We start from the raw sequence: 14520 nt of genomic DNA, 5'->3' as shown, positions 1-14520 counted from the left end.
TTGAAATGTGTACCAGTTAAGATTGGGTACAGCAGCATAAAACTAAAATCCCAAATGCCAGTGGTTTAAAAAAAAAAAAAAGATATTTTTTCCTCTCACTTAAAAGAATTCCAGAGGTAAGTATCTCTCAAGGCTGCTATTTTGCTCTACCAACTTCAGCACTTGGCTACCAACTCATGATACAAGATTGTTATTCAAGCTCCAACCCTCAAATCAATATTTTATGGCCAGCAAGAAGGAAGGCAGTGAATTGCACACTCATTTAAATTGCATTGGCCAAAACTCAGTCACAATGCCCCCACCTAATTGCAAGGAAGGATGAAAAATACAGCTTTTATTCCAGATGGCTGTTTGCCTGGAAAACATTGGAAAAAAGAGGAGTATAGAATTAAGGTAAGTGCAACTAGTGGTCACTGCCAAAGGTGGTTGATAGATTATTCTCTTCAGAGAGAATAGTCATATATTTTACTTTCTTAGATATTTATTTCAAAAGCATGTCCAATAGTTGTAGATCTTAAAAATAAACCTGATGTTTTATCCACATAGCCCAAATATATATATAATGTTCTATTCCCAAATCAGTGTATTTTATTTTTAAAAAAATATTTTTACTGATTTCAGAGAGGAAGGGGGAGGAAGAGAGATAGAAACATCAATGATGAGAGGGAATCATTGATTGGCTGCCTTCTGCATGCTCCCTACTGGGGGTCGAGCCTGCAACCTGGACATGTACCAGTAACCTGGACATGTGCCCTTGGCGGGAATCAAACCCCGGACCCTTCAGTCTGCAGGCTGATGCTCTATCCACTGAGCCAAACCAGCTAGCACCCAAATTAGTGTATTTTAAAGGTAGGGATGCAGTATCTATTACCCAAGTTTTCATCAATTCCAGACTTCCTTTTTTTTTTTTTTTTTTTTGTAGTTGAGTGCAAACATTAAATCCTTTATTTTTCTTTTGTCTTCTTCTAACACTCAGTAGAGAGCCTAGAATTATAAAGGTTAAAGTTATGGGGGTGGGGGAGAATGATAATAGGCAATGTCATTACAGAGTATTAAAGACAGAAGCATAGGAGACTTATGGGACTCATGAAGTACAGTGGGGCCATTGTGCAGATTGCGTCTGCACAGAGTTTATGGGAATGGTGCTCTCTGGTAACCTGGTGGTGCACAACTTCCTGTCTTGCACAGGGTGAGGGCGGGGACTTGGGGGAGAGAAACAAAGTTCAGGCAGGAGGAAGGGGTGTGGTAGTGTCCGGGAAGGTTTCCTCTTTGAGAAGACAAGTTGAGAAAGACCTGAAGGCTTTGTGGTAGTTGCCCTGACCAAGTAGGAGGTAGAGAGCTTGACTGGTGTAGCTCAGTGGTTCAGCACTGACCTATAAACCAGGAGGTCACAGTTGGATTCCTGGTCAGGGCACATGCCAGGGTTGCAGCTCAATCACCAGTGGGGGGTATGCAGGAGGCAGCCAATCAGTGATTCTCTCTTATCATTGATGTTTCTATCTCTCCCTCTCCCTTCCTCAATGAAAGCAATAAAAATAGATTTTTTTAAAAAGTAGGAGGTAGGTTGAGAGAAACAGTTTTCTAGGTTGTATGAGAAAGGCTTGATCCTATTAAAATTTCAGTATAACTGAAGTATAGAGGTGAGAAGAAGCCAGGAAGTAAGCCGGGATCATATCACAAGTCTCCAGACTTCCTTTTAAAATTAAATACAAATGAATGTTTCTCAAATATTTTAAACTTAGTATCACAACTATAACTCCAGTATACTGGTTTAATCAGTGTATTATTTCTACTGTGCAGTCTTGAGTGATATAATATGTAATTTGTAGAAATACTCAATATTTAAGATACTGATTCATGTAGAATGTTAGCAAAATAGCAAGTGATGTAAAAAAGTTTATAATTTCATGCTAATTTCTAGGCTCTTGTGTTTTAGGCATATATATTCATTGTGTAAAATATTAGAATTTTTCTTTTCCACCATGGAAAACTCCAGAAATAGAAAAGTTCAATATAATTTAATGGGGGGGAAATGGGTAGGTTGTAATTCGTTCTTTCAGGTTGAAAAAATAAATCTTTAAATTAACAGGTTAGATTACATGTAAACACATTTACTCTTATAGATTATTATTTCTCTATGTGTCGAGGCCAGTAACAAATTACAAATTATGGTAGTAAAAAAAAAACCATAAGACTTTTATTTATTATAATGGTAGATCAAGTAATTTGGACCAGATTTTCTAAAAAGCACATCTAGAAAAGCTGATAGCTAAACAAAAATTTTAAAACATCTGCTTAAAGCCTTGAGAGAGCTGATAATAATGAACAACTGCTACCAAAGCACAGAAACCCAAGTAGGTGAGCTGCTTTTTCCTAGAAGTGTTGGCTAATTCTGTAATTATTGTCTGAGATGCTGAGTGGTTATCCTGACAATGTCATGCTACCAGGGGGAAGAGGCCTGCAGTGATAAACCTTTCCTCTTTGAGTAACAATTCCAAAACAAGTAAGAATTATCCATTTGGAGTAAGAATGATCCAGAAATAAGCATACCTACCCAGGGATGGCAGCTCAGCTTTGAATATTCTTAGTCCCTGAAATTGGATTGAGATTATCTACGATTTTTTAGAGCTCCCAGGTGCTTGGCAGAAACAAATTTAAATTCTCTCAAAAGGATGTTAACATCCTAGGTATGTGGACAGACTCCAAAGTGGCCCCCCACAACCCCTGTAATTGGTATGCTTTGTTTGTGTGTGGAGAGGGGGAAATATGACTTCCTTTTAATCAATAGGATACCACAAAGATGATGAGGTCTGTGTGATTATGTACACATGCTTACATCATATTCTAATGCCCATCTTAGTGAACTCTCCCTTTTTGACTTTGAAGCCAGCTGCCATGTTATGAACTGGCCTTGGGAGAGGACCACATGAAAACAACAGTTAGCAAGAAGTAGGTCTTTGGTGCAGCAGTCTGCAAGGAACTATATGCTGCCACCATGTGAGCTTGAAAGTGGATCCTTTCCCAGTGGAACCTCAGCTGAGACCACACCTGACACTTTGATTGCAGAAATGTGAAACCCTGAAACAGTCCCCAGCTGAGCTGTGCTTGGACTCCTCGCCCATAGGACCTAAGATAATACATGTGTATTGTTTTAAGACACTTAGTTTGTGGTAATACTGTTATGCAGCCATAGAAAATTAATGCAGTAAGCCTCAAAATAAATCTATAAAGTTTTGCAGGTACACAGTAGGACACAATAAAAAGCCACACCAAGAAACAATGAATACCAGCAGAAGCTTCCATTTAAACAGATGTGTGGGATATCCAGATATTGCAGTTTTCAGACACAAACTAAGGAGAGCTTGGGCAAATAATTGAAAGCTATATTTTAAAAAACATATGGAAATACTAAAGCTGAAAATTACCATGGCTGAAATTAGAATTGATGAATGGATTGACAACAGAACAGGCATGGTTGAAGAGAGAATTAGTGAATGAACATAAGTTAGAAGAAAATATGCAGAATGATGCAAAGAGACAAAACAATGAAAATATAGCAGTTAGCAAAACATCTGTGACACAGAATATACTGTGAGATCTAACAATAAATCAGTGTCCAGAAAGAAAGGACAAAGAAAAAAAGCAGTATTTTAAGAGATAATGACTGAAAATTTCACAAAATCAATAAAAAACATCAAACCACAGATTCAAGATTCCTTATGAACCCCTAAACAGGATCAAAAGAAAACCACATGAAATCACATCATTGTAAAACTGCTGCTAACCAAAGATGGAAGAAGCTTAAAGCTGCCAGAAAAAAAAAAAAAAAAAAAAAAAGACATCGAAAGGAGCAACAATTAAACTAATAGCTGGTACTATTTCTTAAATATTTGGAAGAATTCAATAATAAAGCCATCTAGGCCTGGAGTTTTTGTTGGAAGGTTTTTAACTACTAATTCAATATCTTTCATAGAGGGCTATTCAGGTTGTGTAGTTTTTCTTGAAGCTTTGGTAGTTGACTATTACTTTGCTGCAGAGTAAATCACCTCAAAATTCAACAGCTGAAAAAAAAGTAACAGCTTAAAACTAAGAGTTAATTATCTCATAGGTTCTATGGGTCAGGAATTTCAGAGCATGTAACTGGGTTCTGGCTCAGGATCTGAAATGAGTCAAGATATGTGCTAGGGCAGTGGTTCTCAACCTTGGCTGCACATTAGAATCACCTGGGAATCTTTTTAAAATCCTGATTTCTGGGCCTCATCCTCCGGAAATTCTGTTTCTTTGTTACTAATGTTGTGCCCCACCCCATAAGAAAGAAACAATTTCCGGAGGATGAGGCCCAGAAATCAGGATTTTAAAAAGATTCCCAGGTGATTCTAGTGTGCACCAAGGTTGAGAACCATTGTGCTAGGCAGTATTCATGTGAAAGCTTGACTAGGGCTGGAGGCTCTGCTTGCAAAATGGCTCACTCGCCTGCCTTTTGGCAGGAGGCCTCCGTTCCTCATTGATTGTTATCACAAAGTCTCATTTTATTGTTGGTTGTTGGCAGGAGGCCTCGATTTCCAGCCACATGGGCCTCTCCAAAGAGCTGCTTGGGTGTCCTAAAGCCATGGTTTCCTGCCAAGTGAGCTGCTATCCAAGAGAGAGTGCAAAGAGAAAACTACTATGCCTTTTGTGACCTCCTCTTAGAAGTCACATACCATTACTTCTGCCATACTCTATTTGTTAAATGAGAGCACTGAGTCAAGTCCATGCTCAAAGAGAGGGAAATTGGACTTCCTTTTTGAAGAGGGAGTCAAAGAATGTGTAGATATAATAAACCCTGGCTGGTGTGGCTCAGTTGGTTGGGCATCAGCCTGTGCACCAAAAGTTTGCTGGTTCGATTCCTAGTCAGGGCACTCCCCCGGGTTGTGGGCTCAATCCCTGGTCCGGTGCAAGTGGAATGTTTCTTCTCCCTCTTTAAAAACCAATAAACTAAGTCATTTCTGTTTCTGTGTTGTTGTTTTTTTAATGTTTGATATGTCGTTTTCTCATTTATCTGTACAGTCTTATGTTCTTATCTCTTTTTCTGAGTAATTCATATGTGAAGGATATTAATATTGTCATATTTGTAAAAAATATTATTTGCATAATTTTGTGTTAATATTTTCTAAATCTTATTTTTTTAATATTTTAATAATTTTTATTTCTTAAAGTATTACAAAGAGTATTACATATGTCTCCTTTTTTCCCCCGCTTGACATTCCCCCGGCCCCTACCCCCCCCGCCCCGTGTCTTGTGTCCATTGGTTAATCTTATATGCATGCATATAAGTCCTTCAGTTGATCTCTTAATCCCCCCCCCAAACCCTCCCCAGGCTTCCCACTGTAGTTTGACATTCTGTTCAATGTTGCTCTGCTTCTGTATCTACCCCTGTTCATCAGTCTATACTGGTCCCCTTTATTTGTCCCAACCTCACTGGAGTAGTCTCAACCTCACCAGGGCCGTCTGAGCCTCACCAGGGCCGTTTCAACCTCACCGGGGCCGTCCCTACCTCACGGGGGTGGTTTCAACCTCACTGGGGCTGTCCTGGCCTCACCAGGGCCATTTCAACCTCACCAGGGTCGTCCCTACCACACCGGGGCCGTTTCAACCTCACCGGGGTTGTCCCTACCACACCGGGGCCGTTTCAACCTCACCGGGGTCGTCCCTACCGCACGGGGCCCGTTTCAACCTCACCGGGGTCCTCCCTACCTCACGGGGGCCGTATCAACCTCACCGGGGTCATAAATCTTATTTTTTAAAATATATTTTTATTGATTTCAGAGAGGAAAGGAGAAATAGAGAGAAACATCAATGATGAGAGGGAATCATTGATCAGCTGCCTCCTGCATGCCCCCTACTAGGGATCAAGCCCGAAACCTGGGCATGTACCCCTGACCGGAATTGAACCCAGGACCCTTCCATTCACAGGCCGATGCTCAACCAAACCAGCTAGAGCCTAAATCTTATTTTGATTATTTCTAGATAATCTGATCTTAATCTTCCTTCCTTCCTTCCTTCCTTCCTTCCTTCCTTCCTTCCTTCCTTCCTTCCTTCCTTTCTTTCTTTCTTTCTTTCCTTTTTTTATTTCAGAGAGGAAGGGGGAGAGAGAGATAGAAACATCAGTGATGCGAGAGAATCCTGCATGCCCTCCCCCACCCCCCGAGAATTGAACCACGACTTCCTGGTTCATGGGTTAACTCTCAATCACAGAGCTACACCAGCCTACCTTAATCTTTATTTTTAAATATAAACATCTAAATTGAACATGTGGGTTATTATTCTTTAGGTTGTATGAGACAAATATATTGATACACACTAGCTAGGCTTATTAAAATGTAAGATTCTTGTTCTCTAAAACATTTCCTTTGTAAACAAAAGAATCCTTATGTTTCCCCCTATGACAAGCAACTTCCTTACAGATATTTTTTACTATACTGAAATGTGAGCTTATCAAATAGACATATTAGAGTTAATTGTGAATGGAAGAAGACTTAAATATTAAAGTCATAATAGGATTGGGTAGAGAAGGAGGAGCCTCCTATCTTGGTAGGCAGAATCTAAAATGGCCCCAGAGTTTTCCCACTCCCTGGTATACATGCCATGGGTAATCCCCAGTTCTGTGCACTTGATGTATTTTACCACTGTGATTAGGTTGTTTTACAGCAGGGAGATCATCGGGGTAGACCTGACCTAAGCCCCTGAGCCCTTTAAAGCAGAGAGTTGTTCTAGCTGGTAGCGAAGAGGAAGTCAGTGATTCACATGAAGACTGTACATGCCACTGTGGGTTTAAAGATGGAGGGAGGCATGTAGTAAGTACAGTAATGTGGACAGCCTCGAGGAGCCAAGAACAGGCCCTGCTTGACAGCCAGCAAAGAAACAGGGACTTCAATCCTATAATTCTGCACGGAAATGAATTCTACCAACTGCCGTGTGAGCTTGGAAGAGGACCTAGATGAAAAACACAGCTCAGACTGGCAGCTTGATTTCAGCCTGTGAGACCCTGAGCAGAGAACCCAGTCGCACTATGTTCAGGTTTCTGACCTGCAGAAACTGTGAGATGGTATATTTGTGTTGTTCTAAACTGCTAAATTTGTGGTATCTTGTTATATAGCAATGGAAAGTTAATACAATAGCTAATACCATGTCCCAGGGAATAGTCTACTTTTCACATGCACATCTTTTTTTATTTGTTTTGTTTTGCTTTGTTTTTTTACATGCACATCTTTTTTATAACTTATACATGCTTGACAATTTATACTATACTATAAAGTAATGAATCATTTTTTATTCTCTGACTAGCCACCAAACATTATGATGTATGAAGAGATGCTAGTTAAAATGTCTCTGCCTTACAGAGTTTTGAGGATGATTTAATTTTTCTGCTAACCTATTTTCTAATTTTTATAATATGACTGTACTTTTTAAAGAAGAAAAACAAATTTAAAGAAATAAAGCAAACTTCCTGAGAGATAGAGCATAGCCCACAACCATCTGCCAGTGAATGGCCCAGAGCTGAGCAGCTCAGACAGGGATGATTACATAATTTGTAAGGCCCAGAACACAGTGAAAATGTGGATCAAGTGAAGATAAAGCAATTATACATACTAACTACGCTACTCTTAAAGCCATAGATCCAGAATATTTTTTCCCATATAAGATTTCCTTATCACCAAGTCCACAGCCTTGTCACAGCACAGCAATCACCATCTGATTGTTTGATATTTTTGATGCCTAACTTAATCACATCCTTCCTATGTTAGATACATATTAGGCTTCTTTTCCATCCAGGTGTTATATGATTGTGGCGCACATCTTTTAGATTAAATCTGCTTTTGTAGTAGTGCAGGTATAATCTTTTGTAGTACAAGTTATAATTACAGCTTTATTCTACTTTTTAAAAATGTTATCTGATATGCCCACATCCTTATTTACATTTACAACATTTGACTTTTTTAGCTCCTGGTTTATACTAGCTATAAAGGTATGTTAGAGTAAAATTTCCTTCATGGTCTCATAAATAGCCTCAAGAGATGGCTGATACAGCAATAGGGGCAACTGCAGGCAGGCCCCATACAGGCTAGAGTAGCTCTATTAATAGTGTGAGTGGGACTGGAATTTATAGCCACTTCACTCTTCCTATTGTCAGATATGCTTCTTTTCAGAAGATGAGAGTCCTTTATTGACCTAATAACCCCACAGCACATCTTCAGATGAGACCAGTTGTAGGGAATTAACTAAATTGTTTTACCTAATACTGTCATCTTGTGCACCCTGTTGGGTTTCTTTTTTAGGTAGACAGTGTGATAGTTCTGTTGTAGACAGATGTTTTGATATGCTTTATAAAGGCTTATAAATATATTCCAGGCCAAAAGCTAAATCTATCTTACTTGTTTATGCCATACAGACTGATGATGTCTGTGTGATGATGGTTCATATGGAAACAAAATACTAACATAGATGTTTCCCAACACAGAAATTCTTAGAAACTCCCATTTATGGAAGCTATTACTTAGTAAAATATTAGTTTGTCTTTTTATATATCTAAACAACTAGTAAAAAATATTGACAATTAAACTACTATTTTCCACATAAGATTTTATAGTTAGTCCAACATGGAAAACTTGCTCATTCACATTTACCAGTATTATACCAATCTACATTTATATTCTGGGTTTTGTTACATGTCAAAATCACAACTCTTCACAGCCTGGTCAAGCAATATGTTATTCTCGGCTCAATATTTAAGTATATTCTTTCAGGGATCTATTAACGATTTAGCCTCTTCGCATTTAAATCCAGAGAAAGATCTTATTGCACAATTTTAAGAAGGAAGATACTTCATTCAACAAATATTTTTGGGGTTCCTACTAAGGGGGGAATAACCCCACACAAATAAAACAGAAACCGGTGGAAGGATAAGAAGGGTAGGCCTATGTCTTAAAAAGAATGATGCCCCCTTCAAAGAACTTACAGTTTGATTGAAGAGGTAGAGGGAAATGTACATATGTAATGTGTAATACCAAAGTATGCTTCACAAAGCATCTTAGTAATCAGCACAAACAGAAAGTACTTAGGTCAAGGAAGGACTGGATGACCAGACAGCACTGTGTTTTGTATTCATTCAATTGATTAACTGAAATATAAGAGAAGCTTTTTGAGAAAAGTGGGTTGTGATCCACACCTTAAATGATGGAAAGGAGTTAGAGAAATGGATAAGACTTGGCAGAGCTTCCCAGGTAAAGGGAATAATGTGGCAGTGAGGACAGCAGATTCATGAGGTAGTGATGAGGCAGCTGGCCTGAGGAAGTAAGTTAAGGGTTGAAAGTGGGGAGTATTGGAATAAAGCTTTGTAAGTGGGTTTTGGCTAATATATGGATAGGTGTGAAAGCTAATCAATTGAGTTTGATTTTTTTCTGGATCTATGGCCAGGGCCCAAACACCACTTTCTTCACATCACTCTCCTTTACTTACTTCATCAGGCCAGCTGCCTAATCACTACCTCATGAATCTGCTGTCCTCACTGCCACATTATTCCCTTTACCTCTGGGCAAGGGAATCTAAAGAAAACATAAACAAATGGGACAACATCAAACAAAGTTTTTTTTACAACAAATAAAACCATCAATAAAACGAAAACAGTGTATTGAATAGAAGAAGGTATTCACGAGGAAACCAAGATGGCGGCATAGGTAAACACCAGAAATTGCTGCCTCGCACAACCACTTCAAAAATACAACTAAAAGACAAAATGGACATCATCCAGAACCACAGGAAGGCCAGCTGAGTGGAAATTCTACAACTAGAAGGAAAGAGAAAAGCACACTGAGACTCAGAGGAGGTGTGGAAGTGCAGAGGTACGGAGGCACACGGCAAGGGCTGGCAACTGAGGACAGGGTTGTCTTTTTCAATCGGGAGGGAGTCTCAAGCTCCCAACTGCTCTGAACTCCAGTTCCGGGCGAGTCTCTGGGGACCTGGACTCATACGGGAGAAACTGGACTGTCTGGCATCGGTGGGAACTAGAGGGCGGCTTTCTCTCAGAGGTGCTTGCAGCAATTACCAGGACACTGAGGAGTGGGGCCTCTTAGGGGAGGACTGAGGAGCAGCCATAGCTGCTTGCTCCACCCTGTTGATCCCTTGAGACCCCGCTCCACCCAAGCTGTGTGCAGAGGTTTTGCATATGAAAGGCCTGGCCCTTTGCAATCTGAAAATTACCTAACAAACTGCAGCTGGGTCAGAGAAACCCAGAACATACAAAAGAAGGCCCAAGGCCCCACAGCAGCTTGCATTGCTTCACAGCTGGGCCTCATCTGGGCACCCCCAAACCCCAAACAAAGAAGAGGTATCTGCAGATCTCTCCATAGCTCCTGCTGGGTAGCCTCAGGCAGAGGCTAAATTAGCACCTCCCTAGAGATCCAAGAGCCAGTGTACCCAGTGGTCAGAGTGGGACCATCCAGATTACAACTCCTCAGATCAATAAGGGATACACTCAGGGGGCAGACTCAGTGAGCACCAAAGCCCCACTCAAGCAAGTCTTGCCCCAGAAGGGTGTCTCCAGCACAGAAGTTCTCCTACTGTAGACACAGCTGATTCTCACAGACAATTGGCCTGGAGGTCAATTCCTCCCAGTGATACCTACAACAATCAAGGCTTAACTACAACAAGACCATGCACACAGCCCACAAAGGGGTGCACCAAGAGTGTCCACCTCTGGTAATTGGGGAGGCTGAGCCACTGGGCTCTATAGGACACCTAGCACAGAAAGCCACTCTATCAACACAGGGAAGCATAAAAAATGCGGAGACAAAGAAACAGGTCACAAATGACAGAAATGGAGGAAAGCAAACTACTGGATATAGAGTTCAAAACCACAATTTTAAGGTTTTCCAAGAATTTTCTAGAAACCGCCGATAAACTTAGTGAGACCTTCAAGAAATCTAGTGAGACCCTCGATGTTGTGATAAAGAACCAACTAGAAATTAAGCATACACTGACTGAAATAAAGAATATTATACAGAGTTCCAACAGCAGACTAGAGGATCGCAAGAATCAAGTCAAAGATTTGAGATACGAAGAAGTAGAAAACACCCAACTGGAAAAGCAAAAAGAAAAAAGAATCCAAAAATATGAAGATAGTGTAAGGAGCCTCTGGGACAACTTCAAACATACCAACATCCGAATTATAGGGGTGCCAGAAGAAGAGAGAGAGAGCAAGATATTGAAAACCTATTTGAAGAAATAATGACAGAATACTTCCCCTACCTGTTGAAAGAAATAGACTTACAAGTCCAGGAAGCACAGAGAACCCAAAACAAAAGGAATCCAAAGAGGACCACACCAAGACACATCATAATTAAAATGCCAAGAGCAAAAGACAAAGAGAGAATCATAAAAGCAGCAAGAGAAAAACAGTCAGTTACCTACAAGGGAGTACCCATACGACTGTCAGCTGATTTCTCAACAGAAACTTTGCAGGCCAGAAGGGAGTGGCAAGAAATATTCAAAGTGATGAATACTAAGAACCTACAACCAAGATTACTTTACACTGCAAAGCTATCATTCAGAATTGAAGGTCAGATAAAGAGCTTCACAGATAAGTAAAAGCTGCCGAAACCGGTTTGGCTCAGTGGATGGAGCGTCGGCCTGCGGACTGAAGGGTCCCAGGTTCGATTCCTGTCAAGGGCATGTACCTGGGTTGCGGGCACATCCCCGGTGGGGGATGTGCAGGAGGCGGCTGGTCGGTGTTTCTCTCTCATCGATGTTTCTGACTCTATCTCTCTCTCCCTTCCTCTCTGAAAAAAAATCAATAAAAAAAAATATTTTTTAAAAAAAGAAAAGGCTAAAGGAGTTCATCACCACCAAACCAGTATTATATGAAATGCTGAAAGGTATTCTTTAAGAAGAGGAAGATGAAGAAAAAGGTAAAGATATAAATTATGAACAACAAATACACATCTATCAACAAGTGAATCTAAAAATCAAGTGAATAAATAATATGATGAACAGAATAAACTGGTGAATATAATAGAATTAGGGGCATAGAAAGGGAGTGGACTGACTATTCTCGGGGGGGAAAGGGGTGTGGGGGTGCAGGAAGAGACTGGACAAAAATCGTACACCTATGGATGAGGACAGTGGGGTGGGAAAGGGCAGAGGGTGGGGTGGGAACCGGGTGGAGGGGAGCTATGGGGGGAAAAAAGAGGAACAACTGTAATAATCTGAACAATAAAGATTTAATTTAAAAAAGAAGAATATATTCACCAATTATACACCCAATAAGGAGTTAGTATCCAAAATTTATAAAGAACTCATACAACTCAGCACCAAAAGAAACAACCCAATTGAAAAATGGGCAGAGGATCTAAATAGACACTTTTCCAGAGGACATGCAGATGGCCAACAGAAATATGAAAAGATGCTCAATGCCACTAATCATTAGAGAAATGCAAATTAAAACCACAATGAGATATCACATCACACCTTCCAGAATGGCTATCACCAACAAATCCACAAACAAGTGTTGGAGAAGATGTGGAGGAAAGAGAACCCTATGAACTGTTGGTGAAATTGCAAATTGGTGCAGCCACTATGTAAAATGATATGGAGGTTCCTCAAAAATGTAAAATAGAACTACTTTATGACCGAGCAATTCCACTTCTGGGTATTTGAAGAAATCCAAAACACTTATTTGAAAAGATAAATGCACCCCTATTTTTATTGTAGAATTATTTAAAATAGCCAAGATATGGAAGCAACTAAAGTGCCCCTTGATAGACAACTAGATACAGAAAAAATGGTACATATATACAATGGAATAGTATTTGGCCATAAATCTTATCATTTGCAACAACATGGATGAACTTATAAAGTATCATGCTAAATGAAATAAGTCAAACAGAGAAAAACAAATACCATATTATTTCACTTATATGTGGACTCTAAAGAATACAATACACGAACAAAACAGACTCATAGATACAGAGAACAAACTGATGGTTACCAGAGGGGCAGGGAGTTGGGGGCTGGCTGAACAGGGCAAAGGGATTAAGAAGTACATATTGGTAGTTACTAAATAGTTACAGGAATGTAGAATACAGCATAGGGAATATAGCCAATGACACTGTAATAACTATGCATGATGCCATATGTAAAATAATACTGAATGTCAAGTGTAATTAAAATTTTGTTTAAATAAAATAATAATAAAAAAGAATGTTTACTTTCTCATTTTCTGGGAAGCATGCCAAAAATGCTTTTCTAAGACATATCAACTTCCGGGCAGCCATATATACCTATGTTGATTGTGTACTGTACAACTGAGTACAGTGTTCACATTACACTCTACTTGAGTGGAATGAATTGTGCCAAGCATGACCTACAGAGCTCTATGTTGTGGCCATATAAATTATACCCACTATTTTTTACTTAACAGCAACTTGTTGAACCCAGTGTGCAAACAGAGTACACAAAATTTCCTGTAGATATCTGCCATCTACACACATCGATAATCATATCACAATTAGCATATCAAACATTTAATGAGACGGCAATACTTAGTGGGAAGATGTACTAATAAGGTAAAAGCAATAAACAAATAAATAGAATTGTTATTTCTAGAAACCAGGAGCCTTTTGAAAAGCTAAGTGTGATGTCAAACGGCATCTAACTCCATGCCAAGCTTGATAGCTGCCAAGAGCTGTTTATGTTTCATCCCCAGAATGGCTCTTTATTTCCTTAAGACTTGGACTCACAGATGGCACATGTTTTCTTGAACAGTGTCATTAATTTATTTAACATATGATTGCTAATTATATGTTCTGAGTGCATCAACTGTATTAGTGTTTGCAATGGTCTCTTTGATAAAGCATGTGGGAAAGGGGAACTGCGGGCAATACCCTGCAGGACCTGCTCTTCTCTCGGCAACTTGAAGCAGTCTAATGTGTACTGACATACACTTTTTCTGCTCTTTTTTTATTGACCTATAATTGACATATAGTTGATATACATTATGAAGCAATAATTCCCAACTAGGGAATATTAAGCAATGGAATCAAACGTTTTAATTAATCTATGTAGCAATCTGAAATAACTCTGCTCAATGGAAAGAGCAAATTCTGCTATTCAAGAATCATTTATGCCCTAGCTGGTTTGGCTCATAGATAGAGCGTTGGCCTGCAGACTAAAGGATCCCAGGTTCGATTCTGGCCAAGGGCACATGCCCAGGTTGTGGGCTCGATCCCCAGTAGGGGGTGTACAGGAGGCAGCCGATTAATATCTCTCATCATTGATATTTCTATCTGTCTCTCCCTCTCTCTTCCTCTCTGAAATCAATAAATTAAAAAAAACTTCTTAAAGAATAATTTATCACATGCAGCTATGTTTCTAGAAGCTCCTAATCTGAATTCGCCAGAGCCTATAATAATTTCTGCACGTGAACCTTATCATCCTCGCCACTAACAGCCATCTCCACACTTCGGTGACAAACATGGAAAGGATGAC

This window comes from Myotis yumanensis, unplaced genomic scaffold, assembly GCF_028538775.1.
Source record: "Myotis yumanensis isolate MYYU_CA2020_CCGP unplaced genomic scaffold, mMyoYum1.0.hap1 SCAF_8, whole genome shotgun sequence".
Lineage (NCBI taxonomy): Eukaryota > Metazoa > Chordata > Mammalia > Chiroptera > Vespertilionidae > Myotis > Myotis yumanensis.
Note: the sequence above shows the minus strand (reverse complement) of the source record.